At 34.4% G+C, this 22,543-nt stretch overlaps 2 long non-coding RNA genes across 2 annotated transcripts; one reads left to right on the plus strand and one right to left on the minus strand.

The window, feature by feature from the left end:
• Nucleotides 1–2,827: 2,827 nt before the first annotated feature.
• On the minus strand, nt 2,828–10,127 carry LOC138922142 (uncharacterized). Its single transcript, XR_011435221.1, has 2 exons — nt 9,990–10,127; nt 2,828–3,724 (listed from the first exon to the last, which is right to left on the minus strand). It is a non-coding gene; the product is annotated as an uncharacterized lncRNA (long non-coding RNA).
• Nucleotides 10,128–16,361: 6,234 nt separating this feature from the next.
• LOC138922143 (uncharacterized) lies at nt 16,362–18,549 on the plus strand. The gene is made up of 2 exons (XR_011435222.1): nt 16,362–16,501; nt 18,141–18,549. It is a non-coding gene; the product is annotated as an uncharacterized lncRNA (long non-coding RNA).
• Nucleotides 18,550–22,543: the final 3,994 nt, after the last annotated feature.

Genomic DNA, 22,543 nt, shown 5'->3' on the forward strand with positions numbered 1-22,543 from the left:
CCAGGCCCAGCCTTTAACCACAGTGCAGATATTTGTACCTGCTCCCAGGAGAGCTCAGTCCTCACTGAGCACTTAGTGTGGATCACCACTAATGTTTGTTTTACAAATTTACATTAATTTTTGGCCACCTGTAATTGCTCCAAATTTCTTTTAGCCCAGCCACACAAGAAAAATGACTCTTTAGGCTGCACTTAATGTTTTTGCTGCGGGAACAACACTCTTCTCCATGCAGACCTCCAGACCTTTACTTGGCTGCTCAGTGCTGCTTTCTTTGCCCCTTTTTATGTATACTATGGCTGGCTCACTCTCTACACCTCTAGAGTCTTTTCACTTGGGGTTGAAGTTTGAAAATTCAGTGTCTTAGTTTTGCTAAAACAGATCTGTGTTTATGTTTCCCACTCTCATTGCTCTGGCATGATTTTCAAGAAGAGAGTGATAATGCCGCCTTTTTTGTTGTTGTTGAGGAAGATTCATTCTGACCTAACATCTGTGCCAATCTTCCTCTGTTTTGAACGTGGGTCGCCGCCACGGCATGACGGCTGATGAGTGGTGTGTGTCCATGTGCAGGAATCGAACCTGGGAACCTGGGCAGCCAAATCAGAGCACTCTGAACTTTACCACTACCTCGTGGGGGAGTCCCCCAACTTTATATTGTAGTAGTAAAAGTCAAAACCCTGGCTATTTCCTGTTCCTTTCAACAATTGTGCCAATTCCCAAGAACTGAGCAAGTGCTTAAAAAAATGACAAAACTATGGGGGCTAAAACCTATTGGGAATTATATATACCTTGCCATTCCCCCAAAATAATGGCTGGCATCTCTACAATGTAGTCTGGAATTTGCAAATTAATTTAAGACAATGCATAAAATCTAACTATAAAAGATACTATCTTAATAGATAATTTGATTGAAAGGATATTAGGGTTAAATACGAAAGCTCTGGAGGGCTGAGATTTATTGAGGAAACTTTAAAAAAATCCTATGATTTTAATGTTCAGTAAGTTTGATCCATTTTAACAATATTTTCCTTCTGTAGAAAGAATCCCAGATCTACATTGACCCTCAAAAACTGCTCAATGTCTAATTTTAGCCATGTATTAGGTGTGGGGGAAGAATAAAAATTACTGTGAGCACTCTGAGGTGAAAATGTTTTTCTGAACATTCAACTCATGAGAAGAAATCACAGAAAAAGAAGAAATGTAATGATATACATATTTCAATTTATAATATAAAATTTGATGTATGTTATATTTTATGAACATGACGTGCTTCTCTATTAGATTTTCAGTTTTTAACCATTATGTGATTATATCTTTTTGCCCTCATTTCCAATCATCCTGCAACTCATCCTGTGTAATAATATATACGGCATCATCTTAAAATAAAGGATCCATATTCATGGCTAATCTAGATATATTTACAATACACTGCTATGGTGTAATATGAAAATGGAGCATTGTATATTTTCTCATGGGGATTTACCAAAGCCATATTTTGTCAGAAAGACGTTTTTTAAAACTTTAATTATATTGAACATTTTGGAAGAAAGGATAGTAGAATTTATTTCTATGTTATGTTCTAAAATCCTCCTCTGAAGCAAAAATAATATATTCAAAATGAAGGAACTCATGAGTATTACTGTATGATTTTAAAAAGTAACACATGGATACATGCATAATGTATGCATTTATGCAAAATTTTCTATATCAAGTAATTGAATATGATTACATTAAATAAATATATTATTCAACATTCTCCATACATATTGCTAAGTTTAAGAAAACCTCAAAAAGTATAAATATGTGTTCATATTATACGTAGTATTTATTTCATGTATTGACAAATAAATATGTGAAATATTTATATAAATGTGTCAAATAGTATTTTCTACATGGATTTATATTAAGTAAAAAATAGTTTCCCATCGTTTTTACTTCTGAATCTGATCACGTATAAAGTCTTCGCTAAAATTTCACAAGCAGTGCTTTGTAATATTCATGCCAAGTTGTATCTTTCTTACTCCTCTGCTGTTACTAGTTCTTGAAGGGTACAAAACAATATGCACCAAGAGTGTAAAAATGTGAGTGTTGCCAGTAATCCTTCTAGTAGGCAGTTTATAGGAGACAGAAAATAAAAGCATTCATCAGCTGTATTGTTTTGGCAATGTTCCCACATTGTTAGTGGCATACAATATTTGTTCGTATGAATCGCAGCGAATTCCACTCCCTGGATGTTTGCGATTGCACTTTTCATGTGAGTTACTGAGCTGTTAGAGCTTGCACAGAATTAAATGTCAAACGAAATCAGCCCAAGTGTTTTATAGCATGAAATAAACCTAAGCAGGGCTCAGGGAATTCTTGATATAGTAATCCAGTGTCAATGAGTGAATCCAGGGTAAAATTTAAATGCACACTTCTATTCTATAAGAAAACACTGGGCTTAATAACATCAGATTAAAGAATACTTCCTTGTTATTATTTATTGAGTACTCCTTGGATCTCAAAGCAGATATGTGTCTACTTGACTTACTAAAATAATGTGTTATTTTTAAATATTCTTCATATATTTGCAATAAATCAAATTTAATTATGTAATTCAAATTAATTTTGTTTTTGTATTTTAAGCATTTCATGCTTCTGAATCAATTTTTGTTATTTTATTTATCATTTAACTCAAAACTAGAAAGTATTTCATAGGTGGAATATATGTAAAATTTTTATTAAAATATTAAAATAAAATATTCCCCAATCCATGTATAATTATTTAAATTTAATGAATTTATTTACATGCCTTTTCTTTGGAAAAAGATGAGGCTTGTTCAATGAAGCGTTTACGGTATTAGTTTTTTTATTCAACTACCTCAGTTTGAAGATTGTTCCATAGACAGACTGAGAGATACGTACTGTTGGAAACAACTAATACAAGATAATATATTTTTGACATACTTGGAGGAAAACAATCATGTAAAAAATTGTATTGCTTATCTATCACTGTTTAACAAATTTTCCCCAAATTTAACGGGTTAGGACAACATACCTTTATTTTATTCTGTTTCTATGACTCGGAAATTTCAGGATGACTAAACTGATTTCTTCATCTCAAGGTCTCTCACAAGGCTGCAGTGTCTGCTGGGTTTCACCTGGGGACCATTCACTTCCAAGTTCACTCCTGTGGTTGTTGGAAGGACTCAGTTCTTCATGGGCTCTTGCACTGAGGAGCTGTGTTTATTATTTTTTTTAAGGATGCTTTTTTTGGTGAGGAAGACTGGCCCTGAGCTATCACCTATTGCCAATCATCCTCTTTTTTTTCTCTCCCCAAAGCCCCAGTACATAGTTGTACATCACAGCTGTAAGTTCTTCCAGTTCTTCGATGTGGGATGTCGCCATAGCATGGCTTGATGAGCAGTGAGTAGGTCCAGGCCCAGGATCCCAACCAGCGGAACCCTGGGCCTCTGAAGTGGAGCAGCACCATAGCCGCTCAGCCGGCTGGAGGAGCTCTGGAACAGAGACTCTCAGTTCCTCACGGCTGTTGGCCTGAAGCTGCCTTCATTTACCTGCCACCTGTGCCTCTCCATGGGGCAGCTCACCACATGGCTGCTGGCTTCATCAGAATGAACAAGTAGGAACCAGAAATGGCATCATCAAGATGGAAATCACAATCTTTTGTAATCCAGCCTTATCCCGTTACTTTTTGTCTTATTCTTCTTGTTAGAAGTAAATCATTAGCCTGAGCCAACACACAAAAGGAGGGGATCACACGAGAGCATAAGATTTTAAAATTCATATAAAATAGATTATGGAAAAATGCACTTTAACTTTTGTCTTCTATAATTAAAAAACATATGCCCAAATAAATGTGACATAAGCAGAACCAGTAGCAATACTGGAAATGTTACATAAATTTTCAAATCCAGGTTAAAATAAACAGGGAAAACACAATTCTCATAGTAAAATTAAGTATGTCAAGGAAACAGAGTGGTAGCGTTGAAACAAATAAAAACTATTTCGGCACATAAACCATACCAAAGAGAAGTAATAATAATTTAAATAATCTAACCTTGCTTTTAGAAATAAAAAGGCATTCAGATTGAGTTAGGTCACAAAATAAATTTATACGGAATTTTTCAAAATAGCACAGAAAATTTAAAGGAAAATTAATTTATAAAGCTACTATAGGGAATGCAAAAGAGAAGATAGGTATCAAAACACAACCATCCTAATAAACCATTAGTTTATGTGACTAAATGAAGGTCACTTTTTATAAATATCTTTTAATTGACATTGAAGCTATTGTTAACTTAAGGGATCAAATATATAGCACATGAAAGAATTGCCTTGTTAAATAGATAGACGTAAACTGGCCCCTGTAATTTATCACTTACACACTAGGTGTCTGTAGGAAACGTTTACCGTTATATCTAAATTGGATGTATTATAATTAATTAATAAGATAACATATTTAAGTGCTTAACAGAGCGCCTGATACAAAATTACAACTCATTAATTGAGAATTATAATAAAATTAAGCAATTCTATTACACAAAACAATAAGTGGTATATAAAAGATAAATGCTTAGAAATAATAGAAGAAATTAAAAGATACATTTATTGGGAAACTTTTAACAGTTTAAAAAAGGACAATAAGAAATGATTCGGAAAACATAAGGGCTACTTGATAGATAACATTATTTCACGAATGTGACCAAATTAGATTATATAGTTGGACATGAGGAATACAACAGCAATCTTCCTGTAGTGAACACACTCTACCTTGATTACCCATGACCCTCACTTCCTGGTATTCACCATCTGAATAATCCCCTCCCCTTGAGAGTGGACAGGATCTGTGACTTTCTTCTGGTCAACAGAATATGGGAAAGATGACATTGCTTAGAAGATGTAATTAAGATCCCAAATGAATTGATTTTATGTTAATCAAAATATCCTAGTTGAGTATGACTTAATCGAAAAACGTTAGAAGAGGAACTGGACCCTCTGAGAAGAGAGTCTCCCTTGTTGGCTCTAAAGAATTCCACCACCATGTTCTGAGAGGGCCTGCAGAAAGGGCCATGAGACGTGGAACTGCTGGTGGCCTCTAGGAGCTGACAGCAGCGGCCAGTGAAAGCTAGCAAAAAACAGACCCCTCAGTTCCATGGTAGCAAGGAGATCAATTCCACCGACAGCTTGAGGGAGCTTGGAAGCAGATTTTTTTTCCCTTTCAAGCCTCTGATGATACCACAGCTCAACCTGCACCTGATTCCAGCCTTTTAAGACTCTGACTGAGGACCCCAGACTCCTGATCCCCAGAAAGTTTGAGCTAATAAATGTGAGATAATAAATGTTTGCTGGTTTTCGCTGTTAAAATTGTGATAACTTGTTAGATAATACACTTTTAAAAATTAGGCAAATGAGCAACTGAATTCTCTATGACATATTAAACCTAGGAGAAATTTTTTTAAAAGATAAAAGTTTTAAATAAAGGAAGCAAAGCAGAAATTTTCTTAAAAATTTCTAAAATTATCCCATTAAGAATCAAAAGCAAACCCAATTTACTTCATTTAAAGGAAAGATAAAATTTCAAATATGTTAAGAATTTTTTCTGGGGCAGCCTTGAGGGCCTAATGGATAAAGTTTGGCGCTCTCAGCACTTTGGCCACCCGGGTTCATTTCTGGGTCGTGGAGCCACACCACCCGCCTGTCAGTTGTCATGCTGTGGTGGCAGCACACATTGAAGAAATAGAAGATCTTACAACGAGGATGTACACCATGAACTGGGAGACTTTGGGGAGGGAAAACAATGAGGAAGATTGATTGTCCCTGCAAAAAATAAGAACTTTTTCTGTTTCATTTGCTCCCTTAGACCCAAATGCTAGCATAGTGCCTACCATGTACTAGAATCGTACTTCTCTATTACCTTTCAACAGTGTCGGTCAGATCATGAGACTTCACCAGATCAATGAAAAGAGAGCATAAGCGATATTTCTCTCTCAGAAGTTTTGAGGGCCAGCATATGTCTCACCAAATTCCCTTTTCCTTCCTTGGAGAATACGGGTGCATGTGTCAAAGTGGAAACTCTGCTGCTACCTAGTTATCTAAGATGAGCAGAGCCTGCATGACAGGAAGTATGACTAAGAATACAATATTGGCTATATGATGTCATGAAGGTTTAGGTTTATTTGTTACTGCAGCAGACTGATTTGTAAAAATGATGCTTGAAGTAGGTGCTACTGTGACAAAAGCAAAACACAGAAACACAGCAATGGTTAAAGAGTCCGTTGATTTAAAGGGTTGGATGAAATTAGTACTGAAGTCTAGAAGGAGAATGATAAACATTATACAGCGACAGAACAGTCGGTACAACTGTCCTTGTGATCAGGTGGAATGTGCTAATGTTCTACTGAACTTTTATTTATAGAAGATGTTAGGAAACATATTCTCAGTATGGATAGATGAGTGACCAATGGTTTCAACAGAGTAAGTACTATTTTAAAAAAAGCGATGCCACCAAGATAAAATATATAGCAAATTTGAAGAAGAATGGAAAAAGAACAGAGAGAGGCTAGAAATGCAGAGACTTGCAGGGTTGGAAAACACAAATTGTTCTCAACTCTCGAAGAAGCAAAAACAAACTAAGGAGACCTACAGAGGCCAATGAAAATTTAGAATTGTGTGAATGATCAAATCAAAGAATTCCTTACTAAATTGTATGAACGAATTAAAGTGGTAATATTAAATCGCATCAATTAGACAAAAATAGCTCATGGAAAAGAGGCCAAAGGTACAACTCTCCTACCAAAGCCTAATAAACTCACATTAACCACATGAGATGAAGAGGGAGAAAGAGAGGGGGCGGGGTCTGGGGTCAGAAAGCAAAATAATAATAATAATAATTAATAGTAATAAAGCAGATACGAGACATTATGCAGGAAATGAACTGTGTATTACGGTCTTATACTCACAGCTATGTAGCACATGGAGTTCACTGAATTCAAACAGATAAGAAGCTAATTGAGTTAAGGTTGTTTGTACTGTCATAAGCATCACTGGCCTGTACTAAATGACAATAAAAGACTCTAGTGCCTGCACACATCAACATGCACAAAGCGGGCTGAGAAAGCTGCTCAGCCCCTGGGCGTAGTTCTGGATACCAAATTCCAGAGTGGGCAGGGATCAGACTGTAAAGGAAGGGTCACACAGAAGGTGAGGCCACTGGTGATGGAGAAAAATACACAAAGTTGCTTGAAAAGAGCTTTGTCATCCCCTGCTTAGGAGGCCTACTAACAAAAGCCAAATGGGATTTGAGCATCATTCCAAAGTTCTACCAGAATAACAGTTACAACGCAAAACAAAGACAAAACTGTAATTATAGATCATATATATTTTGATCTTTGCCTATCTGAAAAGATCTCTTCTACACTCTGCCCCATTTGCTCCAGTGTGGAATCTAAATGTCACAATACTTTTCCATTAAAGACCTTGTGATTTTTTTCCCATGGTCTTCTAGAGCTCAATGTTCTGGAGGAGCTTTCTAACACTAACCTGATTCTCTTTCCTCTGTAACCATCTCCCTGAATTAGGTAACTCACAGGCTTCCTATTTATCCTTAGAATATGTGACTTTCACTGAGTAATATTTTGTTTTGTTTTCTTTTCAATACTGTCCATTATTCAGTGGCCTTTTTGGTATTAACGATTAACCATTTCTTTATTTCAGTTTTCACCATTAGTTTGATTTTTTTATACCTCCCTATCCACCCAATTTTGTGCTCCTGGAAGTATTATTCTACGGATTTGGATGTTCTAGATCCCGTGTGTCATGTCTTAGCCCTCAGTATTTTAATCTCTTCTTTGTGTGTTTGTTCTGCATTCCAGTGGAATATCTAATATTTATCTTCCAAATCACAGACAGTATTCCATATTATCCACTCAGTTTCTCTGTTGACTTTTTCCCCATTATTTTTACCACCATACCTTTTGTTTCCCAAAATACTCTTTCTTGCCAAGCTTATTTATTGATTCCTTCCTGAAAAAAGTGCTTAAAGTTGTTTTTATTGCAAAGTCCTATCTGTTTTCTGCATTCAGCTTTTTTATCAATAGCTGGTTGTCCTAATGAATCCACTCATTTTACATCTATTTTGAAAATTTTCTGTTTCTCCTCGTATGTCTGATTATTATTTTTTCAAATCTGTCATTTTTAGGAAAAGAATGTCTAGATTGACATAGAATGATGGATTGTTCAGCATCCTTCATGAATCATCTCATTGCTCAGTATTCTGAGGAATACATTTTCTATTTCAGTTGGTCCCTGTGTATGCTGAAAAAAAATCGAGAAGAAATCTTATTTCTATCTCCCTAAATCCTTTCACAGGAAAATAAATAGAACATGCTTAATATAAGGCAATGAATAACTATTACTAGACCCATTAATTACTGGTGACAAAGTGAGCAAATCTGTTGCAGTAAACATCTAGTGTGCTGATGTCACCCTCTTGTCCCTAAGGCAGGATCCTCTCATTTTCTTGGCATTTTTCTCTGGGACAATTGGAGCTATCAATTAGAAGGTTATCAGTTAGAAGGTTAATTCCACATCCTGGACCATACATTCTGACATTATTTTGTGTTTCTGTCAAATGTGTTTGCTCCAAGAGAACAAAAATGGCACACTAATTCTAAAGGATATCATCAAAATGAACAGAATGTTCAATAAGGCAATCCCACCCCTATTGGTCTGTGTCCCAATACTTATCTTCCAAAGCAAGTGCTTTCTTCTCATATGACTGATCAACCTTAGCGTCTCTTCAGTTATGCAGGCCTAAATTATTATCAGGCTGCCTTCTATGACTTAGTGAAAAAGAAGTTAATAAATATTACTGGGGTTATACGATGTGTAAAGCTTTTACATGTCCTTTTTAAAAGCTCATTAACTTTTCAAAAAACTAAAATGAATAAATAGATGTTCTTCCTACTTCATCATCCACCCAAGCACAAATTTGTGACAAAGATCACTTCCACATCCCTCCTGGTAATCCAATCCCACATTAATGAATTGTCAGGGGCTTTGTCTAGTGGAAGTTTTATGTGCGTGTTGGTTGAGTGAGGTGTTTGACATGAGAGTTTGGGTCTGTTTAGAAGTCTTCCAATAGATGGTAAACTTCTTCAATCAGGAGATTGCCTACGAATTCCCTTAAATGGCATGATCCCTTTTAAGTTGCTTTTCACACCAAATGAAGCCTGAGTGCATAGCCTGTGGTTAACTATTCAGTGTGTTGGTCCCTGGAGGAAACCTTAAAAGTCCTGTACTTCATCTCCTCGTCTATTCCCCAGGCAGCGCAATCTTCCAAACTCTGAGGTGTTAGGGTTGTTTGAGTCCACTTAGAGTCGTAGTTCTTGAGATTCAATAAGAAAGGAAATACCACATCATTCAGGATGTTTTCCAAATATGTTAAATCATTTTTGTCTTCCAAGTTTTATTAATGGCACCCAAATGCTTGCTGTGGTAAATCCCTTCTTCTCTTTGTCTCTGTTGCCAACATTGACAGATTTCAGTGCCATATCCCTCAGTTCATTTTTAATAGTCCCTGGCAACTCGGATTGTACAAGTCAACTTGTGTGGGAATGACTAGCTCAGAATCTGAATCCCTTCACTTTCTACCTTATTATCCAGCTTGCCTTGTTTCCAGTCCCTTCTGTTCTGAGCTTTGATTGTTTTCAGGGCTCAGTTTAGAAAATCTGCTCACTTATTCCTCCAGGTTTTCCCCTTTTGCCTGCTTTGAATCAAAGGCTATTCTGCACTGATCAGCTTTGCCCTCCTTCTGTTCCCATCTGCTTCATATCTCCCAGAAATTCCTCAAAATTCCGCTGTATTGAGACAACCTCTCTTATGTCCCAGGGATGCTCAAATTTTTTAAAAATTATTTCCAAGTACCTTTTTGAGAAGAGGAAGAAAACATACGTGCTAAATAGTCTATTTTTAACAAAGATAATTGAATTTACCCATGAAGTCCCTTTGCCTGTCTGTATTTTCATTTATCTTCTGTTCTACTTTGTCTTCATGTTTGCTCCATAGTTTTTACATAAGACGGTGATGAGAAATCTCAAATACTCATGTTCGTAATTTTCCCTGATAAAAACATCTTCACGATTCCCAAATATTCAAAGGTATTCCACTGGAAAACATGAAAATTTTCAATTGACTTTGGTCCCTCTGTACTTTTAATTTGATTCTATCTAGAAATAAGATAACCTTTTCTTAATCAATATTCCTGTTTACAGATTATGCTTTATGAGGTAGATTTCCACTTGATTAAATTCTTACGCTAATCTGCTTCACATTAATATAAGGAAGTAAATTTAGAAGCCAATAAAGTGTTTCTCATGATGACTACTTGCGTATATTTAGATTATTTGAAAGATTTCTAGGTTTTCTATCAAGTCATTTCAGAAGCCTATCTTTGTGTGTGTGTGTGTACATGTGTGTGTCTGCCTGTGCGCGTGAAAACAGCTGTTCTGCTAATCAGGGAAGCAAAGGCTGCAGAAGTGGATTCAGTGATGAGACATCCCTTTGCATCGGACCAAATCTAATCCAGAGTATAACTTATCTAAGCTATCAACTCTTCAAAAGACTGGGACTTCTGAGCACTCCCAGCTTTGTATGTGATTCCTGTAGACAATACAACTGATTTTAAGTTAGAACTTACAACAAAGACTATGTCATCATATGCCTTCTTTACACTGTTAACAGTGTCTTCATTAATTATTGGTTACATCTTTATCATTCTATTGCATCTGTCATTGCCGTCATTTTGATGCCCTAGAATAAACTTTAATTTCTGCATTTGATTTCATGGAGATGACAAACATCGATACATTGCCAAATTTCCTTTACATGACTTATGCACAATATTTCAAAATAGCTTTAGTACCTGCAGTGAAATTTACCAAAGTTATCTTTCTTCTCTTCTCTTTTCTTTTTTCAATCTTTTCATTGGGCTTCTTATCCCCTTATGTTGAAACATAAGAAGATAACTTGTCTGAAAGCATTGTTTCTTGTTTTTCTATTTACTTTAGTAGAAGATTATTCCACTATGAGTTCTGATATAATGTTACCACTGAATTCAAGTAGCACAATTTCTGTTAAGGTGACAGTATATTGTACTTCACTGTAAATGCTTAAAAAGATTTACATTTTCTAGGCCAAAACCAAATTTTGTTTTAATTTTAAAATAATTGTTAATTTGCAAAGTAGTCAATAATAAATATCATATTTTTCACCCAGATTTGACTTTCACTTGAAGTGTTCTTGGATTGTTATTTCAGGTTAGTAGATTTGGCTAAATTCCCTAAGGCTTTGTCAGCTGCAAGTGTTTTAATGAGTGTTAAGAGACAATTGTTGGAAGACAGATTGAAACATCATTCAATCAATCAAGAACATTATTCAATTTGTATTTATTTTACTAAGTTATTACTTAACTTTCAAGAAATTATTATATCTTCTCACATAGTGGTTTTAACATGTAATAGACGAGTTACTTGGAATTGAAAAATACGATATATTGATGATTTACTTTTGGCCAAACCCAAGCCATGTTACAAGTGAGAAACTTTCCTCTTAAACAGAAATTCCTTTTCGGTACCACTCAAATATGTTATTTGAAATGTTCTATTTAGCTATCTACTCATCAGTGGCTAAGAGCAAGAACTGTGTTTTCAGAATATGGGTCCTGTCAATTCATTTTGTAATCTGTGAACTTGGGGAAATTACTTAAACCTTCTTGTTATCAGCAGCATAAGACAGGAATCATAAATTTACCTTTTTAAATGGATGGGGTAAATAGACAATTTAGGTACAACTCTTAGAGTGGTACCAGGCATAATCATGTGCTGAATAAGTGTTACCTTCTATTGTTCTATCTGCCTATATAACTATCCTTCTGGGTTCTTGTCTAGCTACATTGATTTTGTAAAATCTTTTATAAGTTATGCTGTGATATCAAACAAGCTAGTTGCTTAAAATACATAATATCCACTCATTTCTCATTTACGAAATGTCCACTGTGGTTAGGGCAACCCGCCATAGATGCTATCCCCTATGTGGGCATATTATTTTAGGTTGCTTTGATCTGGGGCACCACTGTATGAATCCATGTAATGAACTCATAAGATCACAGTGGCATGGCAAGATATCTTAACTGCTTTCATCTAGAAATGGCATTCATACTTCAGATCACAGTTCATTAGTCAATGAAGTCATCTGGCTATGTCACACGTCAAGGTGACTAGAAGCTTCAGTCCTCTGACGTGCCCAGGTGGGAAAGAGAATTAGAAATATTGAAGAGCAGTAACAATATCTTTATCTTTATCTACTGATTCTTTACCTTTCTACGTAGAAATTAGAAGTGCCATACATACTGAATCTTCCTCACTCAATTTGAGAGGAAGAAACTAAAATCTGGAAGGGAAAATTATTTATTTAGAGTAACGTGATATGCAAGTGACAGTACTAAGACTCATAAAAGGGATCTCCTTATCTTTAGTTGTCCATATTCTTTCCACTACAAAAAACACACAATAATTTCAATTGAATCCAGTGGGTAATAAATAACTATTTGGAGTCCGCAGAAATAGTAGAGCTTTAAAATGATCAAAACTACACAAAAGTTTTGGCAATAAGTATGGAGAAGAAAAGGTGGCCACAAAGAAAACTACAAATCTTATCGGAAATATCTAAGTAAGGAAAGCGTGGTAGCCAGTGTGAAAAATAGAATTCTCCAACGAGGTCTGATTCAGTCCAGGGCGTCTCTTCCCTGGGTGCTCGGTCTTGGCTGTAGGTGTAGTGATTGCTTCTTATACCTGCTCTTTCTGTAACTTTACAGTTCTCTTTACATCTTACCAGCCAATTCCCTACCACTTTAATCTGTTCTTGTGGAGAATCATTCTTTGTATTAAACTTTCCCTTCTCAAATTTTGTGTGACTCTCTGTCATGATTAGACTCTGACTAATACACAGCAAAACCTAAATCAAATATATAGCTCTGCTTAGGCCAAATGCTTTCAAATTTCTGAAGATACTTACTCTCCTGTTTAATAGGTACATGAATAATAAACCCTCATATAAGAATTAAAGATAATATTATATACTTTAAAGCTTAATGTAAGTGCTTAATAAATGTTTCTTGAAGCTGAATCAGGAATTAAACCTGAATCTGAATGAGGTAATATGTATCTAGAAGGGTACTGAACCCAGATTATCAGAAGTTAAGGAAACCAGATTCAAGAGATTTGTTAACTAAAGAATAGGAATGTTTGAGATATAGAATTGTCAGCTAGATTAAATAATTTTACATTTTTACTTGGTTGTATTATAGTTGAGAACAGCAAACAATGGAATGCAGAAAGATCCAATAACGAAAGAGACTGAAGATGCCAGAAGAGGGTAAGTGTGAGAAGGAATGTTCTCTGGGTAATATCTATGATTATAAAGGTCACATTAATTAATGTGATATATTTTATGCAAATACAATTTAAATAAATGGAAAATTGTGATAAGAAAGATATTAACGTAAATACTAAGCTATATATCAACATTGTGCCTTTTCAAAGCAAAATTCAGTTTATGATTCTGGGAAAATTAAAGGCATGATATATTAACAATTTGCTATTAATTGCCTAATGGAATTCCAAGAAATAGTAATGAAAGCTAATATTGTTATATATTCAAATTTTATCATAATTTTTGTAGTATTAATATTTAAAGAATAATAACTTTAATTGAATATTTGTTACACTAAGATAGGAAGGAGATTGTTAGCCATTCTCATAAATTTTCGTGTTAGCATTTTGTGAGTACTCATGTACTGCTTATAGACTGGATTTGGTTATGAATATATGTGTGAAAATCAGTGTTTGAAAACATCACTATAGCTTTTTGCTCTAAATTTGCACAGCAGCTTAGAGAGGAATAAGTGCATGAGATATCTGCAATTTTAGACCTTCTGCACTTCAAATTATTGCACAGCAAAAACTCCTATAGGAGCTGGAGAAACATAATTATTTCACAGTTGATGTAACTTAAAAACAGTTGAAGAAATTCAGCTCCCATTTCTCAGCAAACTGAAAAATGAACCTTTTTGTGGCACCAATTCTAATATTCATGTCTCCAGAACGGTATTTTTTACGTCATTGTTAAGAACTAACCTGAGTTACGTCTCTGGGAATTTATTAAGAAATAAAGCAAAAGGGTAAACAATGACAATTAATAACCAATACTACCTCTGAAAGTTGCATTAAAAACAGGATATTTTTATGATAATCAATACATTATTTTTCTGCTTATTTTTTATGGTAAAGTTATTTTGCTTATATTTTACACTAGAGATAGTAATAACTTGCTCCTCACTTACAGTTCCTTCTTAGCAAAAACACTGCCTTCCTGAAGTACTCCATCACACTATCGCCTTCACCACTGTAGAGTGCTAACTCGGCCACTCTGAACTAATTAGCTTTCACTTCCCAAATGTGAATTTTGTCTGCAAAGATCCAAGCTCAAAAGTTGATGCACACTCACAGCCTAACATCCTATATTGGGCTGTCATAACAGGTATTTCCACATAGGGGAAGATGCCTGGAATTCAGTTGCTTGGGGTGGTAAGTAAAACAGTGTGTAGGAAGACCCAGAGGAGAGAAATGGAGGAAACATCAGCTGCACTCATCTAGCGGTAAAGTTTTCTGCAGACACATTTTTGGAATAGCACTTATACTTTCCTTCTTGAGGCATTATTTCTGAATGAGTTTTAGTTCTTCGGAACCAAATAATCACAAAATAATCTGAATATAAGACATGTTTGAAAAATGCTTTAGGGACCTAAATTTGATATTCTTTCTTAAAGAAATCTATTAGGAAAAATAGAAAGAGTTTAATACATATACGATTTGCATATTTGTAACATATGCATTCTAACAATGAATGCTACAGGGTTCAATACCCTTCATTTTCATTCACATCTGTGATGCATTTTCACATTTGCCCTCCCCTACAGATTTTGCTTAACACATAGACTAGGACAGGAAATAAGAACAAATCCTTACGTAGAAATGTTTTATGTAAATTGAAGACCCCAAAAGACAAAGAAAAATATCCTAAAACACCTTAATGCTTTCTTAAGCCTTTCTTCATAAGCTGATCTAATCATAATTTTCCCTGTCACAGTTCATGGTAACACCTAACACCACCCTTCCAGATTCAGAGGACCAAAGTAGACAAAACAAAACAAAACAGGAAAGCAGAACTATGCTTGCCTTGTCTCCTTACCCTCTTACTGCAACATCACAGAATCCATCAATCAGATAAATCAATAAGACAATTTCCATATTCAGTTTGATTACTCCTCAATTACTTTGATTACTCACTTCCACAATTACCATTCTGTTTCAATCCCATTATTTCTCCCTAAAATAATGACAATAGCCCCCTATTTGGTCAATCTTCTTCCTCACCTTTGTCTTTTCTAAATATAATAGTAGATTGGTTCCACTGAAATGTGTCAGGTCATACTACTGCTCTGCACAAAACTGTCTAATGATTTAGCATCAAATTTTCATTTAAAACTAAGTATTTTTTAAACTGTTTGCAAGGTCTGACATGATCTAGCCTTGTCATTTATCATCTTGGATCTGGGACTTGAAAAATAATAAATTTCATGTGGCTTTAGATATAACTGTAAATTTCCTCATATCTAAAATATATATAATATTTCAATATTTTTAATTTAACTTAGGGTTCATTGGGTCATGTTATATTAATTTCTATCAAATTCCGTACTGTACTATATATTTAAAAGAATTCAAAATTAAAATAAATTTTAAATGCAAAATGCTATCTTTAACTTTGGTTGATGGAAAAATAAATCAACAATGTTGTTTTAAAACCAAGTATATATTTTATTAAAAGAAAATTGAGGGCTCAGCCCACTGGTGTAGTGGTTAAGTTCCTGTGCGTTGCTTTGGCGGCCCCAGGTTCACTGGTTCAGATCCCTGGTGTCGACCTACACCCTGCTTATCAAGCCATGCTGTAGCAGGCATCCCACTTATAAAGTAGAGGAAGATGGACACAGAGGTTAGCTCAGGGCCAGTCTTCCTCAAAAAAAAAAGGAGGGGGGAGGAAATTGAAGTATTCATACAAATAGGGAAATTAAATTTAAGTACAGTGAAAAGCGCAAAACCAAGAGGGTAAAATCTGAAGAGGATCTTATAGGAAAGCGCTAAAACTTATGAGTGTTATAATAAAATTAATTGGCAACCACTGTGGGCAATAAAGCAAAGTAAAGGACCATTCCTTCACTTTGATGGTTCCCGTAAAGGGAAACATTTCTTTACACGGCACTTAACCAACGTTGTGGGTTATTGAGTTAAATGTTTTGGCTGAAATTCAGGGAAAGATAATTTCCTAATCATTAATAACTCTGGATTTCTAGGAGCTAAGATGAGGGTGATGAAGTTTCATGCTTCAGGTAAGTAGCAATTTTACATTGACTACAAATTCATATTCGACTTCTCCTATGTCCCAGATTCTCTAATTCAAATGCAGTGAATATATGAAATTTGTTTTCATTACCCTCATAGTCATTCTTCTTTCCTTACCTCCTCTCTCACTCACACAATCATTTTTGTTGGGTTATTCATGCTAAACTAATCCTATGGAACTATTTCCACTTTTGATACAATGACATGTACTATGGTAATTTCTTCTTCTAACCACATTAACCACTACTTGAGATTGAAAGTACAGGGATTGTACTGGTATGATTCTTCTTCAGAGAGAAATACTTTATTATAATGTGCTACTTTGGAGAAACTAAATTTATCATGGGTAAGATTCATTTAAAAGTTCACAGACTATAAAATCAAACATCTGTGTTTGACACTTAAATCTGCCTCCTTCATTTTGCATGTTTTCAGGGAATATCTAGATTTACTAAACTTCCATTTACTAGTCTATAAAATAGACACTGGTCTGATCAGGTGGTTGTAGCTTCTGGTTCATGTATCTAAGTTGCCAGACACATGCTAGGAATTCAATAAGTGGTGTAAATCATTGGATATGTATCTTTTATTTTCTTTCTCCAATAATACTTTTACTTAAACATCAAAAACTCTTTTCCGTTATGTTCCAAATAATAAGGAAATATGTTCTTTTAGTAGTGAGGAAGAAAATAATTAATGTAAAATAGGAATAAATATGCTGTTGGCTTTTAAGATGTACTATTGCAGTGACTAGTGGAGGATTACTGACAGATACTAAGGGAACTCATCGGGTCTTTCCTTGGGCTGTGCCATCATATCCAAATATTTCCCCTAGTAGTAGCAGTTTCTGCTTATGTGGGTAACAGCAAACACACAGAGTTTGGTAGCAATTGTGTCTTGACAGTGATTTTTTGTGTGACCTTTGATGAATTATTTGAACTTTTTATATGTCAAGTCTTATCACACATGAATGAGAATTGTACTACCTATCTTAAGAATTGCTGTAAGAATTTAAAGAGGCAATGCATTGGGCCCATTTCCCAAAAATAAAGTAGTTTAATTTTGTTTGTTTACTTCTTTTTCATTTTGAAGCAATCATCTTCAATTAGCTACATCCCTCCCTCAGTAATTCTATTCTTTGTGATTTTTTTTTTCTCATTTGAAGTCTTGATATATGATGCCACTTGATCTATCTTACTTTTAAAAACCACAGCTGAGATTATGTCTACATTATCAGGATACAGAAATTGGACATAACTAATAGATATTCAACAGATTACTACACATGCTTGTTTTATTGTCTTAGAATTACTGGCTTCCTTGCATTCTCTTGAAGAAATATTAAACACTTTTCGATAAATGCATCTCTTCTGGTTTTTCCAGGAATGCGGTCTCTTGTGTTCCTATATTAGAAGCACTTAGATCATACTCTCAATGAATATCTTTACACTTTATGGCATTTGCTTTATAGCTCATATTTGAAATCATTGTTTTCTTTATTCTTTTCTTTTTACAAAATGACTTAGCAACTATGGACTTCTTCTACTCAAACACTCTTATAAAAGAACTTTTGGTGAATTTCAGTTTTTTATTTCTGTTGGTGTTATTTTGGTTTTCTTTTTTTAGTGAGAAAGCCTGGTCCTGAGCTAACGTCTATGCCAATCTTCTTCTATTTTGTATGTGGGATGCCATCACAGCATGGCTTGAGGAGCAGTGCGTAGGTTCCCACCCAGGATCCAAACCTGCAAACACCAGGCTGCGGAAGTGGAGCATGTGAACTCAACCAGCACGACACTGCACTGGCCCCTTATTTCTGTTGGTTTTAATTACTCTCGTTAAATTGATGTCCAAAATCTCTCAGGGCAAGTTTTCTAAATGCCAAATAATCAAATTTTCAGTGAATTCATGTGTAAACATGCCCTCCAAATGTTGAATATTCAGATCATCTTATATAATACGGAAAATGACTAAGAAAATTTCATTTATCTCTTAGTAAAGTGTTAAAACATAACATTAATTAAAATTGTAACTAACATTTATTGCATGATGAATCTTTTTCAGACTATGGTTTATGTATATTTATACGTATAATCCTCATAACAACTCTATAATGTAGTCACTGGTGTCATCTTAATTTTACAGATGAAGAATCTGAGACCTGAAAAGATTAAATAATATGTTCAATATGATGAGTTTCTTAGGTGACAAATCAGGAATCTGATCCAAGATCATGTTTCCAGAGCCAATAGTCTAAATCATCAGACATTTCTGTTCCTAGTAAGGGTGAAGAAGTTTTAATATTTTAAAATTTGCTGAGTTATTTTGTGTTATGGTAACACAATATAAATATAAATGTTCAGAGTGAACATTAAAATATTTTAAATTCATATTCAGCTGTGTAGCCAGATAAAACTAATTAAAACATTTATTTTAGCCTTTCAGTCTTCTTATTAATAATGATGAGCACCACTTGCTGAGTATGTATAATATGAAAGCCACTGACTGAAGACCTTTACATATATTGTCTCATTTAATATACATACATGCCATATATGATATAGGTAACACTGTTTCTTCCTGTATTGTAAAATACTGAGAAAGTATCAAGATTAAAAATATGACACCTGATTAATCTTAGTAAGACCAAAATTTTACTGTCATATCTGGATTATTTTACCTTAAACTTTTGCGTATAGATATATATGTATGTGTCTATGTATTCATATTTCTTCTGTCTGTATGTACTTTAGCAACTCTCCATTTCCCTAACATATTTAAACATATAAAACACTGAAAACACTTCTTTATACCAAATAAATATATTTACAAGCACTGTCTTTTGCAAAGCTTCTCTAGTCAACAAGTGAATGCAAGAAGTATGGATGATGGATAACTATCTCAAAAGCTATTAATCATGAAAACACAGCATATAACAAAGTAAGTGTTCAATCATCATGCTTAAAACAGTAACCCAATTCTAAGAAACAGTATTTGAGTTCCATCAAGATTGGATTCAAATTCCTGATTTCACACCAACCTCTTTGTCGACAGATCATCCTCTCAATTGCCAATTTATCCAGAATCCTTCTCCACGGCTTCTAGTTTTCCAAGATAGTTTGTGCCTACAGGGGGTCCACCCACCCACCATCTGCCACGTCAAGTTTTCTCTATTCATTACTTAAGAAAAACAACTTGTACAATTAAAAACAAAGTGTTCTGTTCTAATTAGGATATCTTGACACATGGTGTTTGCTTGGATTTACAAATATGAGATCCTATGGTACCCATATTCTAGAATTTGAATAAAAATTAAAATTCAAAGTAAATTATCTTAAAACCACATAAATCAAATGTACAAAAATTTAAGAAAAATAGTGAGGAGAAAACATAAGTCCATATAAGGCATGATCAAGTGGAGATTTGAAATGTTCTTGAAAAATAAATATAATGTATAAGCTTTTTTTAAATCAAGGAACACACTTCTTGACCATTTTGACAAGTGCGATCTAGATTTTTACACAGCAATTCAAGTAAAGTTTTATTTTAGACACCACACATAGAGACATTTAAAAAATTCAAAACATTAGAAACACAAGTATAAAAATAACACACTGAGCTGCCACATGAGGCATTTTTATTTGAGAACATATATCAAAGTAGCAATGCCTCTGTAGATAGAAAATCATAAGTATTCTTGAGCTGTGCTCAATTAACTGGTTTGTACAGATTTTAAGGTATTTGACCCAGCAAAACACTTTGACATTGGAAGGCCACAGTTTCTTGGTTTCTCAGATTGAGAAGAAAACTCTTGGTATCATTTAAACATTAGAATCTAAGAATATTTGACTCCAGACCAGAACCCAAGAACAGTTGGCTACCGAATACAAAGGCGTATAAGAAACCTCCTTGAATGTTCACTCTCAAAGCTGGAATGAGACTGATATTCCACATGTCAGATTCTTGCTTGGTAGCAATTTTGAGCAAGACTCCTGCTGGAGTGATGCCCAAGGAAATATAAACAAAACAGAATCCCCGCCCTCTAGTGTATCAAACGTAAATGCCTGCAACCCTAATCAGGCCATGAGGGTCATGCTGCTCAGTGGAGAAACAAAATATGATGAGATTAGGGAGTTCAAGATACTGATTCTAGAGATACGGATTCTACCTTAAATTTTCTCATTTTTAGATATTTAAATATTTTATTGCACTATTTATTGCCTATGCGTGATTTCAGAAATTAGTATGCTTTCATATTTAATCATTGTTGTTACTCCTGATTTATACCTAAAACACAGATCTATATAGTATATCCCAAATTAATATTTTAAATTATTTAATTGAACCAGGATTTGACTTTTAGAGTTACATTTTCAAATTTGTGTTAAAACATAGATTTCTACCTAAGCTCTACAATGCATGTAACATTAAATACTCAGTTATAAATGATAATAAACTTCGAGTTGCTGACAGGTTATAGAAGGTAGCAATGTATTTTTGTCTTTGGTTTTAGACGAAAAAGCAAGTTTAAAACACATTCTCAAAAATTCTCACAAATAATTTACACTAATAAATATTCATTTCAACATTTATAATTCTTAGGAAGGATAAGAAGAGAAGACGTGAATAAAGAACTTTCGTTCTAGGGGCTGGCCCCGTGGCCGAGTGGTTAAGTTCGCGCGCTCCGCTGCAGGCGGCCCAGTGTTTCGTTGGTTCGAATCCTGGGCGCAGACATGGCACTGCTCATCCAACCACGCTGAGGCAGCGTCCCACATGCCACAACTAGAAGGACCCACAACGAAGAATATACAACTATGTACCAGGGGGGCTTTGGGGAGAAAAAGCAAAAAAAAAAAAAAAAAAAAAAAAAAATCTAAAAAAAAAAAAAAAAAAAGAATCTCAGGGAGCTTTTAAAAAAAAAAAAAAAAGAACTTTCGTTCTAAGGTGTATTAAATGTTTTATTCTCCACCAGCCCTCATTTCTCCGAAAGAGTGATTAATTTTATCATACATTGTTTATACAGAAACATGAAACAAATGATTGAGAACTAAAAGATTGCATTATTAAGAGAACAGCATGCTGCAAAGAACTTGGGTCTGGAATTTGACCGAAGTGCATTCAACTTCCAGCTCGTTGTCCAGCCCTGAGAAGGTCAACAGATCGCTTATCCGTCATCCAACTATGGCATCTGATCTATAAATTGATAAGAATAATAGCTGACAGGTTTTTTGAGGGTATTTTATCTGACTCATTGACGCATATAAATAACACAAAATATGCTTGTTGTTTATTATAATTCTCCTTAATAGACCTGATAATTGTTATCATTGTAGTATTCTATTTATGTTCTTAAATTTGTAGTTACTCTCTGTAGTTTAAGGTCAAGCTGAAAAAGTCAAAATAGGTAGAAAAGAAGCTAATTCAGCATAATGAAATATATTGTTTGAGGTTATTTAATGTACTTCTCACTGAAATTACAGCTTCACTAAAGTAATAATATAATGCAGATTTTTAAAAATTAAATGCATATCTTGACTTAGAAAGATAGAGATCTATCAATGTCTTCAATGTGTCAGCTTATGCTATTCATCTATATACACCTGAGGCTAAACCATTCCTATGTTTCTCCAAATATACTTTTATTGCTATTGCTTATCATTACAACTTAGAATTACCTTCCCAACGTTGTCAAAACACCAAAAATATTTTTTATTTTCTCTTTTAATTGAAGTAATCAAAATAAAGAATTTTATGACCACAAAAAAAGCTTTTTAGATAAGAAAAGATGTTTTATACTATTCATGTGCATTTGAAGTACCATCTGACTATTCTGGTAGTTTTGAATATCTATAACTAGATAAACAAAGACTAAGTTTGCATTGTGAATCTGTCAGTATATTTTGAATTGAAACAACATAAGAATGTAAGAACTGAGGAAAAATAATTGGTGCAGAAGTTGAAGAAGAATAAATGCTTTATCACTAGTACTTAACGCTCACGTATTGCATGACTAAATGAAGAAGAACAAAGGC

Source organism: Equus caballus, unplaced genomic scaffold (genome assembly GCF_041296265.1).
Source record: "Equus caballus isolate H_3958 breed thoroughbred unplaced genomic scaffold, TB-T2T haplotype2-0000490, whole genome shotgun sequence".
Taxonomy (NCBI): domain Eukaryota; kingdom Metazoa; phylum Chordata; class Mammalia; order Perissodactyla; family Equidae; genus Equus; species Equus caballus.